The 14,735-nt window shown below is 43.4% G+C and overlaps 1 long non-coding RNA gene across 1 annotated transcript in view; it reads right to left on the bottom strand.

The window, feature by feature from the left end:
• Positions 1–11,639: 11,639 nt before the first annotated feature.
• LOC310661177 overlaps positions 11,640–14,735 on the bottom strand; it is an 860,679-nt gene continuing 857,583 nt past the window's right edge. Inside the window, exon 2 of the long non-coding RNA XR_014503814.1 lies at positions 11,640–12,987. This is a non-coding gene — a long non-coding RNA (uncharacterized lncRNA). The remainder of the gene's footprint in view (positions 12,988–14,735) is intronic.

Here is a 14,735-nt window from a genome sequence, read left to right as displayed (position 1 = left end):
TCTCTTCTTTCCTCATTTCCAGGGAGCAACAGTTCTAACAGATTGTTATTCTTCAGTACATACGAGACACAGTTTCACTAGTGGAGAAGCGGGGCCACGGTAGCATTGCATTCATTAGAAATGTGAGACAGGGGAAGGAACTTTTCAAAGAGACTCATTTTTCATAGGATAGATAAAGAGATAGCTGTGAGTTACATGCAACAGGTTGCACTGGCCTGGCCTGATGCAATTCTTGACATTACGCTGGAAGCAAGCATGGCTGAGACATCTATCGCACAGTAGGTTAGCTGCATGTATCCATTGTCCTGAGGTTGAACTTGCCACATCTGGTGTCTGGGCTGGATTCCAAGGTAGAAAAACATAGGAAGAGCCTTCTGCATCAGACCCATCTGGTCCAGCATCCTTTTCTCACGGTGGCCAACCAGGCAGGTGCCTATGGGAAGCTCACAAGAAAAAACTGATAGCTTGATCCTCCGTGAATTTGTCTTAACTTCTTTTAAAGCCATTCACACTAGTGGCCATCACTTCTTTTAGTGACAGATGGGGGGAGCATTGCCCTTGGCAATGCCAGGCTTCAGGGAGTCTGAACCACCTGCCCCCCATGGCAGGCTGCCAGTAATAGATAGACAAGAAGCTCTTACCAAATCTTTTATTCAATATTCACAGAGAGAGGCTTAGAAATGCTGCCTCTCCAAGTAATGGCATTGCTCCGAATTAAGCCCCACCCCCTCCTTCTCTCCTATTACAGTGGTACCTCAGGTTACATACGCTTCAGGTTACAGACTCTGCTAACCCAGAAATAGTACCTCAGGTTAAGAATTTTGCTACAGGATGAGAATAGAAATCGCACGGCAGTGGCGCGGCGGCAGCAGGAGGCCCAATTAGCTAAAGTGGTACCTCAGGTTAAGAACAGTTTCAGGTTAAGAATGGACCTCCGGAACGAATTAAGTTCTTAACCCGAGGTACCACTGTATACACCATCCCTACGTTGGGTGATCTGTGCTTTCTGCCTCTGAGCTTTCTGTTTTCCTACTTTCAATGCCCGCCGAGTTCTGGTGGAGTCTGGAATGCTTTCTAAAGACACTGAGTCTGTCAGCTGTCTCTCCTCTGGTGCTTCTTTTTCTTCCTGCTCCTCTCCCAATATTTCCCAGCTTCTCTCCTCTGCAGCCACTGAGCTGTGACCTTCTGCAAACCACTGTTGTGAATCTATACTGTCTTCCTCTTCTCTGGAAGGTTCAGGCTGGTATCCACCATTCCACCATTCCTCCCCCTCCTCTGCCCAGTCCATGACAGGCAATGGCACCAGATCATCCCATTCCCCCAGAATGTCACCACCTCCCAGGCCTGAAGCATGGTGCAATCCATTTTTGAGCAGGATGCAATCCAGTTGTCGGCCCTGGATCACTACTTCGAGAACCAGCATTTTAAACCAACCAACCAATTCCAACTCAGCAACCCAACCAGAACCTATAATGTCAGGAGTCCCGGTTCCCAGCTTGATAACACAGTAAGTATAGGTAATTAAAAAGGAGGATTTGTTGCAAAAACAAGCAGACACACTCCGGACAGCTCTAACAAAACCTCTGGCATCATTACTCAAGATGACCCTTCTGAAGACTCCTTCCGGTGTCAACAGAAGATATTGAATTTATGACCCTTAGGTCTCTTGTTTTGCTTCCTATCTAACAGCCCTCCCATTCGCTGACTCTTCAGACTTAGTGGATCTGCTCCAAACTCTTCCTTTTCTGAGAGGCTGTCTCTGAGACTGTTTGTGGCTTTTTGTGCTTCCTGGAAGATTTGGCTGTGTTCTAGCCTGCTCTCAGCTACTGCCTTATCAGCCTGCCCGTCAAGGTCAGGAAGAGCTGAAGTCTGCAGCTGCTGGCTCTCTCCTGCCTGACTAAATCTAAGGCTCTCTGTTCCTGGCTGCTTTCTGCAGTTGGCTGCAAATCTTCACTTGGAGCTGTCTCATTCCTGGCATATAAGAATGGTCCCAATCAATGCCACAGAAGCTACAAGAGAAGGCCTTGCTTCCTTATAGGACTTTACCAGATCTATGGGCTCATCAGCTCAGAACCAGACAGTGGGTTACTAAGGCAATTCATAAATGATTTGGCCTTCCCTATTTTATGAATGAAACACTGTTCCAACTTTCCTGCCATCTTGTCCTTTTCCCTTTTCCTTCTGGTAAGTGGTAGCGATACCACTGCTGGGAAGCAGTGGCATCACGACGGGGGGGGGGGGAGGGAGGTGGTGTGCCCTGGATGGCATGTCTGCGGGGGTGACAAGAAATCACCCCGCAGGGGCTTGTGGCGGCATGAGCAGCCATCACGCTGCCGCAGCCGCATGTGGAGGATCCTCCGTTCGCAGCTGCAGCCGCAAGCAGAGGATCCCAGTGCCAGCGGCAAACCGCTATTTGCATCGCATGTGCGGTGTCGCACGCATGCACTGTACATAGCGACGCCGCACATGAGCTGTACTTAGTGGTTTTCTGGCAGCAGTGCTCCAGTCCTGTACGGATGGTGCCCGGATCCCTCCGTCACCGCTACAGCCTTTCCCACAGGCTGAGCCTCTTCTGGTGAAATGACTGGATTCCCTGCGCATCTCTCATTCATTTCAATGGTACTTCTGAAAGGGTTCTAGTGGATTGTGCCCATGTTTCATATTTAGTTTAACACGGTTCCTTTGTCAGCATTGAAACGATTTACATGGGCTGATTTCCATTCTGAAAGCCAGTTTGGGTATAGATATGTGTAGGGAAAAAAAGGCCAGGGAAAAATCAGATACGAAAGCATTTCCAAAAATTCAATTCTAGGTAAAGTACCGTAATAGCATTCAGCTAATTTGATTGGATTGACTTACTCGGATTTGTTCAGTAGGGTATTTCTTTCTTCCTTTTATTTCAAATAATGCATTTGTTCCAAATATCTATGCACATTCATTTAAAAGGTCGGTGCCTAGATGATTTGGCTATAGCCAGTAATGAACTGATCTGACGACTCTAATTATCAGTGGTCACGTCTCAGAGAGACAACCTTAGGGATACATTCTTAATTGGATTGAAATTGTTTTCAATACCCCTTCGTCTTCAAGAAGAATAATGACAAGACTGATTGATCATGGGCACTCAGACATCTTGAGTATGAACCTCCCCCATATGAATGCAACTCTGGTATATGGAAGGTTCTGTGTTGAAGTCAAAACAACCCTGTTTCTCCCCTTCCTTCTCAATATGCACAAAGAGGAATGAGCTCAGTTAGTGTGCACACCCATATCTACATTTAACACCTCCACTTGGTCAAGTTCTAGGAGCTCTGGCATTTGGATAACTGCAGGTGGCAGATGCAGATATGGGAGATGTGCATTCCACATATTAGTGTTCTTCATCCTTGGGTCCACAGACGTCCAAAGGTCTATACATTACATTAGCCCTGACCATTGGCTAATCTGGCTGGATATTATGGGAGCAGTAGTCCAACAACATCTTGAGAACTAAGGTTGAAGAATACGGTCATAGACTACCCTGGGGAGAAGGGGAGAGGAAAGCTGGACCACATGGTGGTACCTTCCTTTGCAGGTGCTGCTCCCTCATATTAATTTCATAGAATCATAGAACCATAGAGTTGGAAGAGACCACAAGGGCCAACCCATGGGACTCTTCCCAGGCTACACTACGTCCTCAGTTGCTCCTCTCTCTTGTGACACCCCTCTCCCTATTCAGACTTACTTTGCACCCTCCTCATATGTTTTTGTCTAGCTTGAACTCTAACAATGCACCTTGCTTTCCTGGTTGGAATACATAAATTGGTGTGTAGAAAGTGGTCTACTGTACAAAGGTAAGATTTGCATTTGGTGCCCTGCTAACCTTTGCCTCTCACCCACACGCTGGCATGTGGCCTCTGGAAGGTTGCCCAGGATGGAATGTGACACTTAACTGAGCATGGTTCACCTAAAATAGGGTGTTGGGTGGCACTGTGGGTTAAACTACAGAGCCTAGGACTTGCCGATCAGAAGGTCAGTGGTTTGAATCCCCACTACGGGGTGAGCTCCTGTTGCTCAGTCCCTGCTCCTGCCAACCTAGCAGTTCGAAAGCACGTCAAAGTGCAAGTAGATAAATAGGTACCGCTCCAGCGGGAAGGTAAACGGCGTTTCCATGTGCTGCTCTGGTTCACCAGAAGCAGCTTAGTCATGCTGGCCACATGACCTGGAAGCTCTACGCCGGCTCCCTTGGCCAATAAAGCAAGATGAGCGCCGCAACCCCAGAGTCAGTTATGACTGGACCTAACGGTCAGGGGTCCCTTTACCTTTACCTTTAACAAAGGGTGGCCTTGAACTAAATTTTACACAGAGAAGACCCCTTGAAATCTATGGGACTTAAGTGATTTGCAACTTGTCCCATCAGTTCTAGTGGGAGCTAACCTCAATGGACTTTGTCTGGCTCCAAGCCAACACATTTTAAGCATGCTCTGCTTTGTTTTACTCTCCACAAAGTCCTAAGAGACATTTCTCAGGTCTCAAGCGATGGTGGTGGGTGCGTAGTATTACAGTTGCATTCAGCATGGAACTCAAAGCAATGTATGTAGCATTACAAGACAGCCTCCAAACCAAGCACAGACCAGATCAAGGGCCTGCTTAGCTTCAGGAAGGTCGCTGCATCCGGTGTCTTCAAACTATGCTCCTGGATATGGATCCATAACCAGTAGTGGAAGATCTGCACTGCTCACCTGATCTCCCTCTGACTGAGTTGCTTCTACATACTGGGATGGAGAAGGATAGGGGCAAGGAGACAGCAAGCTCAGCCTGGTAGATGCATTCCAGTGGAGCCAATCTGGTGCTGCTGCTCTGACCTCACTGCCACTTTGCCCCTCCCACTTTCCATCCTGGTAGGTAGCAGCAACTCAACCAGAGCAAGGTCATTTGAGTGGCCCAGCCCCATCATAGAATACACTGCTGGCAACCACAATGTGATGTCCATGCAGTGTTGGTGTTGGGAATGGCTACCATACACACATCCTTGTTATTTGATGCATTCTGAAAAGCTTAGGATATGAGAGAAGGAGAGAGAAAGCCTCTCTGGTTTTAGACAATTCGCTTGCCATATAGAGAGAGTTATATTGAGAACATCAAATGGTGTCTGCCCATGGCAGTCATGAGCACCTCCAAGAAGGAAACCAACATTCCATTTCCAGCCACGGTGATCTTTGATTTCTCAGCAGAATCCTTTCTCCATAAGGTATCAGAAAGAAAACTCATTTATCAAAAAGACACAACAGATTCTCAGAGCTAGCCCTTCTGTTTGGTAGACTGAGGCAGAGGGTTAAGGCAGAAGGCAGCAAGTGTCACTGAATGAGCTGAAAAGGCCAGTTGTTTAATTTATTGCTGTTTACAGTTGGGAAGGAAGCTTGCTGGATTTTCCACCTGTAGTGCCAACATTGAGTTGGCCCTACAAATCAACCCCCTGAGGCTGGAACTAGATCCTTTTGGCTATGCGTGGCTGCTGCCATAAGTAAATAATCCCCCCATATCTCCTGTGTCTCCCTCCACAGTAGCAGTGAATAAAACAAAGAAAATGAGATGACCTCACCATACTCCAAATTTCTGTAGACCCACAATTGCCAGTGTAGTGAGGGTGGGATGTTAAGAGCATCATGCTAGGTGGTTTTTTAAAAAAGAAATATTATTATGTGTCTGTGAGGAGACAGAATGTAAGACCAGACCAAAGGTATATCTCCAGGTGAGCATCCTGATTATTTATTTATTTATGACAACACATTTATTCAAAAATTATGATACAGCTTTGTCATCTGCCCTAATATTACAGAATGATCACTCCAGTCTTCAATCCCTCATGTTGACTCGCCAAGTGCCCTCAAAGGAACCCATCTACCAATATGGCTTACTAAGTAAAGGTAAAGGGACCCCTGGCCAATAGGTCCAGTCGTGGCCGACTCTGGGGTTGCAACGCTCATCTCACTTTATTGGCCAAGGGAGCCGGCGTACAGCTTCTGGGTCATGTGGCCAGCATGACTAAGCCACTTCTGGCGAACCAGAGCAGCGCACGGAAACGCCGTATACCTTCCCGCCGGAGCAGTACCTATTTATCTACTTGCACTTTGACATGCTTTCGAATTGCTAGGTTGGCAGGAGCTGGGACTGATCAATGGGAGCTCACCCCATCACGGGGATTTGAACCGCCGACCTTCTGATTGGCAAGTCCTAGGCTCTGTGGTTTAACCACAGCGCCACCCACGTCCCAATATGGCTTACTAGACATTCTCAGTTAATATATTAAGTAGCTGACACTTCTGCAATGATTAAAATACCCTGTTCTTTTTCAATAAAGGGGGGGGGAGAGAGAGACCAAATTGTGTCTGACCTAACCAGTTGCTCCTGGCAAACCAGTAAGCTTGAAGGCATCAGTCTTCTCCTACATTTGCTGAGATAACGCCTAGTTCTTCCTTATGACTTTAACCCACGCAAAGCAAATTCAGGTATTTCCTGATATATTTTATGAGTGAATTTTAAAATAATATCTATCATAGCAGTCATCTATGTTTCATTCATATTGCATGCCGTTGTAGCTGAGACAGCATTCTGAACGGCAAAGGGACTTTTACAGCTTTCTGAATTCTGAAAATCCATGTGGACCTCTCCTTGGAGAAATGAGCCAGCACTGTGGGCTATGGATAAATCAATAGATACATGGAGAAATTGGATACTTTTTATGTTAACATTCCATCTTCTTTTGCAAGCGGCTGCTGCTGCCTGTAATTTTTATTTATTATCTGTGTCAGTTTTTCTTATCCTATCTGACATTCATGGACACGAACTTGGTCGCATTACAACATAGCCAAACATGTGTCAGAACAGGCCTTCAGATAGTCTGCTAAACATTTGAGGAATGCAATCTTTTAAAATTTGTTTTTGGGAAATAGTTTGGACAATAATATTTCCACTAAAAAAAACAAAAATAAACCCTACTAAATCTGCCTATTAGTACAGCCTCTCATGCAACCTCTCAGAAGTACCAGTAAGAAATTCCAAGCACACTTAAGCGTATGAAAAATGGATCGTTCTCCGTGATCAGGCAACCAATGCATGAAGCAAACTGATCTTCAGATTGATTTCCATATAGGAAACTGCTAAGTGGTTCCTACGACAAAAGGACTTTGTTCAGTTGTTATGTTATTTTGTTTTGTTCTGGTTTTCCTTGATCCACCTGTAATCTTGAATATTTTTACTCAGTAAACACAATGTTAGGAGCTGCTGAAATCTATGAACATTCTGTCACAAGTGACAAGTCCCTGGACTCAGCCTGCCTTACAAAACCATACCAGGTAGCCCCAAAGATTCCAAAACAGGGTTCACTGGGACAGATGTAAGCAACCCTCATGCCACTCAAGAAAGCTCCACTGGACTCAAAGATGCAATAGGTGCCACAAAGAAGGCCTTTTTAATGCCTTCACCATCATTCACCTAGATACTTCAAATCTGCAGGCTATGATGAGTCCTAAGGACCCAATAGTCCAAAAGTAGCTTTTAATCTCAGACCTTCTATCTATAGTCTTTGAGAATTATTGGATAAAAGGTGAGATTCCTGTGGGCTGGAGGCAGGCAAATGTAGTTCCCATCTTCAAAAAGGGTGGTGGTGGAGAAAACCCAGTTAACTACCAATTGGTGAGCTTGACGTTGATACCAGGAAAGTTCGTAGGACAGAGAATTAAACAGACTCTAGATTCAGGTAGGTAGCCGTGTTGGTCTGATGCAGTTTAAATAAAAATAATGCACACGAAAGCTTATACCAGAACAAACTTAATTGGTCTATAAGGTGCTACTGGACAATTTTATTATTATTATTTAAACAGACTGTGAGCACTTAGAAAAGGATGCTTTAATTAACAAAATCCAGCATGGCTTTCTCAAAAACAAGCCAGACAAATCTCATTTCTTTTTGTGATGGAGTTACAAGCTTGGTGGATCAGGGGAACGCTCTGGATGTAGTGTATCTTGATTTCAATAAGGCTTATGCCTAAGTCCCCCATGATATTCTTGCAGAGAAGCTGGTAAAATGTGGGCTGAACATGGTAACTGTGAGGTGGATTTGTAGCTGGTTGATTGACTGACCCTAAAGAGTACTCATTAATGGCTGCTCATCATCCTGGAAAAAAGTAACAGGTGGGGTGCTGTAAAACTTGCACCATTGTAAGACTGTAAGACTTGCACCACTTCTGTTCCTGCTGTTTCTTGCCCTGTTTCATTGCTCAGTCAACCTGGGGGCTGCACAAGCTTCACAGGGCTGGTGCAATTGTGTTGGTGACCCATCATTCCATAGCAAAACTACAGCTACAACAGAAATGCATTCAGTGGTTACTGGAAAATTCCCCAGATCATTCAGAAATCCATTGGATTTCCTAAGTCTTTCTTTCATTTGTTTGTTTGGATGACATAAATACAGGGCAATTTTAACCCCATCATCCCCATCTTCCTCCAACCTTGAAGCAAAGGGTAGAGTGTGTGCCCTGGCCTGTGTATTGGAATGGTGACAAACTGAGACAGCCTCATGATTATCATGTAAACCATGGTGTCCTATGTTGGCTCTCTGAGGGCAATCTCAGAGGCTACCAGAACCAAGGCCCTTGGGTGGTCAAACAACACCTTGGATCTGAAGAAATTCAACATTTTCCCTGAGATTACTGTATTTAGGACAAGCTATCCCTTTGGGAGAACTTTTTGGCTTGGAGAGAAAATCCTGTGAAACCTCCTCTCCTAAAACCTGGGAAATGCTCATTTCAGAACTATGAAATTGCTACAGTTTTATCTTAATGTACACAGAGACCAAAACAACAACAACTCTTCACTATGCAATTAGAACTTGAACTGAACCAATTACGTGTTGTAATGGCATACAACAATTATGCATAATGACAGAATTATAATTTGTGATGATATCACAAAAGCTCTTATGCAACTTTCTGAGTGAACATTGACCATGGAATGAATATGTGTGTGTGTGCTATTTCAGTGTTTCAGCTAAAATAGGGAGTGTGGAAGAGTAAAACCTCATCTTATTATTCTGCGTTATAAAAAAAAAAATAAAAAAAATGTGCAAAACAGGAAGAAACCATACCCTACAGCAATAAATGAAAATATGCACACATTGATTCTGATGCTCAATAATATTGGAACTAGGATCGTAATAACATTTTTCAAACTGCTAGAGGACCAATATTCTGGTCTGGTTAGTGATCCCTCCGTGATGTACACAAGCGTCTGCATATTACCCCTTTCTCAAAGATCTGTGCTCGCTGCCAGTTCACTGCCTGGTTGAGTTCAAAGTGTTACTATTGCTATATGAAGCCCTTAATGGCTTTGGATCACTTTGATCTGTGCACTTGCACTTCTACAAGTGCGACATAATCTGCATTTTGTGTTTGCAATGAGTTATTCCTTTTAGTGTTGCAGTTGTACAGATACTTTGGGACTCCCTTACTGTTAATATTAAGCAAGCACCATCACTGTACTCCTTTAGACACTTGCTGAAAACTTTTCTGCTTTGGAAGGTCTATTGAGATGCGTGATTCAGTTGCATCTATTCTTAAATTTGTTTCAGACATATTACTGTGTTTCATTGTTTTAAATGTTTTAAATCCTTTTAAAATTTATTGAATATGTCTTTATTTTATTCCTAACTGTATTTTTTAACCACAGAATTATTTGCTGCCCTTGACCACATAGGGGAAAAGGAGAGGGTATCAATTTAATAGATAAAATAAGAGTAGGCTTAATGTATTTCTCCCTGTGTTACACAAGAACACATATCACAATCTTGGATGCCATTTATGATACCACCCTAAAACCATGGCATTCTCTTCTGGCAATGATGCAACAGTGCTTGTCCCATCAATTCAAGCACATGTGGAGGGCATAACATGTGTCAGTGATTCTTCCCAAAACTAAATTACATACAAGAGAGACAAAATAAAGGTTCTTCATTTAGGGGAGAAGCAGAGAATGAGAGCTACCTGCCTTGGACGTAACACATGTGAGAAGATTCCAAGGATTGTGGTGGATCATCGCATGTTGAACATGAGTCAGCAGTGTGTGGGTGGTGCAGTTTTAGGCCTCAACAATGGAACCTTTTGTTTCCAGATCCTGTGATGTAAGAGTTTCACTTCATTCTGCATTAGTGTGTAGTCAGAAGACTCCAGTGCTGTATCCAGTTATGGGTACCACCCTTTAAGATGAGTATAGGCAAACTGTAACAGTTTCAGAGGAGGACAATGAAGATTGTCAGTAGTATGGAAAACAAACCATATCAAAAGAAAAGAAAAGAAAAATGGGCATGAGAAGAGAATACTGAGGGAGAACGTGTTATGGTAAGACGCTTCAGATACCTGAAGGGATGGCACATGGAGGAGGACAAAGACTTGCACTCTGCAGCCCCAGAGGTTATATGGGAGAGAAATTTCATTCATGTTGCATTTAGAGGAGAGCCTACCCAATTCATGTTTTTTGAAACCATATGTGAACCAAAACACAGCCATCCTGCAAAATTCACAGCTTTATTAATTTTTCAATGCACTTCTCCAGCCAATGAATGCGTACAAAAATGCATAGATCAGGGTTAATTCTGCATCAAAATACATAAGTGGTAAAAACATACAAAAATGCCTAATATTTGGTGGAACCGGTTGGTGAAAATGTGAATATTGTGGAAGACTCCATGTAGACATATGTATTGTAGGAGACATTCTCACTAAAATGCTGGCGGGGAATTGCCAACTGATGTGGAAATGTGAAGAACTGAATTTAAGACTGAGAAACGAGAAGCAGAAAGAAAACAAAACTGGCAGATTCACCCATTCCTAACCAGAGGGCAAGAAAATATAATTACAGATTTGTCCGGAACATTTGGAGAAACCTTTTGATGACAAGAGCCATCCAACAATGGTGTCAAATACTTGGTGTGGCATGGGGAGGGAGATGATGTATCTCAATGGAGGTCTTCGAGAAGCTAGCAGCCATCTATTTAAAGATATCACAGTTCTGGATTTCCTTTATACAACAGGGGGCTGGGTGTGATGGCCTATGGCACCTTAGAACGGGTTAATTCTAAGATGAATGGGAAAGTTCATCTTTATCCGAAACCTGCAGAATGCACAATCATTGGATCTGATCCCTCACACTGGAATGTGCATCACGATCTGGAAGTTCAGTTCTGCAAAGCAATTGGAGGTGAAGATGAAAGTGTAGCTATTGATTTCCTGCTGCATTTCTTTCTTTTGCTACACTAGATAGTGCTCATCGAAAGTGACTTTCCAAGAATTACTTTTATAACACTTCACTTATTTGATGAATCCTACCAAATGATTTCTTTTGAAGTTCATCACCCACTCAATATTTTCCAAAGCCAAGGAAACTATTTTCGAGGATTCTTGTTTCTTGGAATATCCTGTTATAAAGCACAGTGTGAAAAATACACAATTCTAAATGGAGGGTGAATGTCTTTCATAAGCCATCTCTCGGTGTTCAGCCTGTGCACAAGAGCACAGAATGTGTGAAGGGGGTTCTGTGATATGTACGCAACTCTGCCCCCAATGTAGACATGTTAGGGGGTGGGGTCCAGATGTCAGCAGACTATAGTTCACCCCAATCTTTCACCCAATTTACAGGTAGTTGGTGGGAAGGCTACTGAATCATTTCCCTGACTCATTAGACCCCCCCCCACCCAATTGTGCTGCTATATTTTTCCTTTAGAGTTTTTTTTTAAAAATTGTTTAATGTGATATTCTAGTTTTTTTAATTTCATCATTTGGTTGTGTGAATGTATGAGTAGACGATAGATGATAGATTGATAGATAGATGATAGATAGATAGATGATAGATAGGTGATAGATAGATGATAATTTACTTTTCTGTAAACATTCACTTAGGCCACATTTACACCATACATTTAAAGTGCTTTCCCAGTCAGAGCTGTGATTTCCAGAGTGGTTTACCAATCAATCTCTCTCAAAGGCGACGCTGGAAATTGTACCTCCGTGAGAGGAATAGGGGTTTCCTAACAACTCTCAGTACCCTTAACAAACTGAAGCTCCCAAGTTTCTTTGAGGAAAGCCATAACTGTTTAAAGTGGTATCATAGCGAATGTGGCCTTAGAGACTGTTCCAGTATCAAGTGGTACATAAATATATGAAACGATAACAACACTCTTAGAAGCCTCCTTGTGACTGGAAACTTTAATAATCCAGGGTTCCTGATTTTGGGCAGGAGAGGTCGTTTCTAAGTGAATTCACCAAATGCAGTGAGAAGCTCCAATCAAATCTTCAAGCTAAATATGCAAAGGTTAGGAGTGGAGGGTGCAGGGCTAGCATCAGTGGGAATATTGGGTAGGCAATGCCCAGTGCATGCGCCTCTGACCCCAGCACACTTTTTGCCCTTGCATGTTTAGGCTGAATTTCCAAAGAAGAGTTTTAGAGATGGAATGTCAAGAGGTACTGTTCCATTTCTGAATGTGGCCTTCCTGTGTCCTAGGATCATCAGAAACAACAGATGCCAAGTCTGGCATTTGGAGTCCCAAATATACAGAGTGCTCTGCACTTCAGGTATTGAGCTGCGACTCATTGAGGTTTTCCCATTCACTTTTATTGAGAGGAGGCTTTGGTACATTATCTCCCTGAGGCTCTTCAGCCAATACACATAGATAAGCCTCTATTCTTTGCTACACAATATGGGCTTTGCTAATCCTCTCTTTTACTACCCTGACGGCCCAGCTGTGCTTTTGCTTTAGGAAAGTTGAATTGATCTCTTGCGCTCCTCTCTCCCCATAAATATCAAAGTGGAGTTCTCTCCGGAATTCTCTCCTCCTTACTAGTTGCTGCCCCCTCAACTGCCCGTGTTTTTCACTCCTTCGTGTTGTGGTGGGAAGATGGGACAAGCATGCTGTGAGGAAGGTAAGGTCAGGGAAGCAAGGGGCACTTGCCTCTCCCTCTCCTTGTTACTAGTCTCCTATTCTTTCTCCCCTAGTGGAGGCTCCCCAAAGCCCACTGGACCACCTCCTGGGATTGTCATCTCACCATTCTGTGCCCCGCTGGCTCATCCTACTCCTGACACACGGGATAGTTTCACTGTCTCCAGTCCTGTGCCATCAATGCAAGAGTCGCCATCTGAGTGATGAGTCCAGCAGAGGAGCTGGACCGGTCTGGTCTGCAGTTGTCTCAGCAGAATAACTAAATTACACAGCCCTTAAGAGAATATAAGCAGCATGGCTCCTAGGCCAAGTTCAATGTAGCATCTCCATATTTTGGTTTAGAAGGTTATTCACAAAACAAATTTCCTCCAATGTCAATCCCTAGATGTAAGATGTAGCCACATCCAGTTGGACCATCCAGAGTCCCAAGAGCTAATCCAAGATTGAATGAGGCAACAAAGGCAAACATGACATATCACCTTCCAACTTTAATTGTTATGAAACTCACCATCCAAAGTTTTATTTGGGTATTTGTTTCCACTACTGGACACAACTTCTGTTCCAGCCCTGTGTAAATCCCATCAGATTCTTCCTAGCAATGAGTGAAGGACTGCGTTCTGTGCTTCCTAACTTACAATTCCCCATCATCCCCAGGATGTGTAAATTTGCCACTTCTCATCCATCTCAAAAAGGCAAAAGAAGCTTCCTTGCATCAGTGAAGTTTTGACAATCTCCTGTGGCAAAGCACTCAACATTAACAAAATATGTCAAATGAAACACTTCGGGATTGAAATAGCGCATCTCTGATGTTAAGTAAGCTCACCCATAAATAAGGTTGCTTCAACTCTTGGCTTGCAAAATACATAATACCCCTCCCAACAGGTTGCTGCTATTGATGGTAGAAAATTGATTGCACATTTTCAAGGGGCTGGGAATTGTGAAAAGAGTTAACTTGAGTGTCCATCATCATTAATCTGTTTTGTCAAGAAAACTATAGCAACTGTTGTAAGATGAACTGCTCAGTTCATGCACAACTGCTTTGTGAGCTGGACCTGAAATGTATTCCATTCTGACTCTTGACCTGATAATCCACAAAGGACCCTTCATCACATTATATGTTTATTTTACAGAAGTGATCACCATGCCGGAAGAAGAGTGTGGGCTGGATTTCCTAACACTGGTAAGTTAACTTTAGTTCAAGTGATATAGTCCCCCAGTTTAGGGAAAAGATCTTATGTTTAGTAAGTTAAAAAATGGTTTACTTACAAACTCTCCCAAGTTCAGGTTCTTGTGTTTCAGAAAGTTTAATAGGCAATAAAACTTGGCTTAGTTAAAAAGTGGTGGCAGTTTCTAGATTATTGGTAAAGGAACTCAAGAGTGTCTGTGAGAACAATGCAGTCTGAGCTGGAACAACCACCTTCAAACATTGAGCTTCTCAGGTAGACTGGGAGAGGAACCATTTCCTCCTAAGGTAAGGGAAGTGGACATAGCTAAGCCTGGCAGGACAGCTTACTCTATGGTATTAACCTCTTCATGAATTAAATAGACTTAAGCATGTTGGTTATGTGAGGCTGTTTATCCCACAAATACTAGATAGATCAACATTCTGATTGCTTCCTACATGTCAAGGTGCTACAGTGGAAACAATCTCTTTTCCTTCTGCTGCAGCAAAAGTGTTACCCTTGTCTAGTCAGGGGGCTGGCCATGGCTCATACCTACAAAAACAAGGTGGGAGGCTATCTAGATGACTTCCAGTGAATGGTCAGAG

Source organism: Podarcis tiliguerta, assembly GCF_965153285.1.
Source record: "Podarcis tiliguerta genome assembly, chromosome: 12".
Taxonomy (NCBI): Eukaryota; Metazoa; Chordata; class Lepidosauria; order Squamata; family Lacertidae; genus Podarcis; species Podarcis tiliguerta.
The sequence above is the reverse complement of the archived record's forward strand: the minus strand, read 5'-3'. Positions and strand labels throughout refer to the sequence as shown.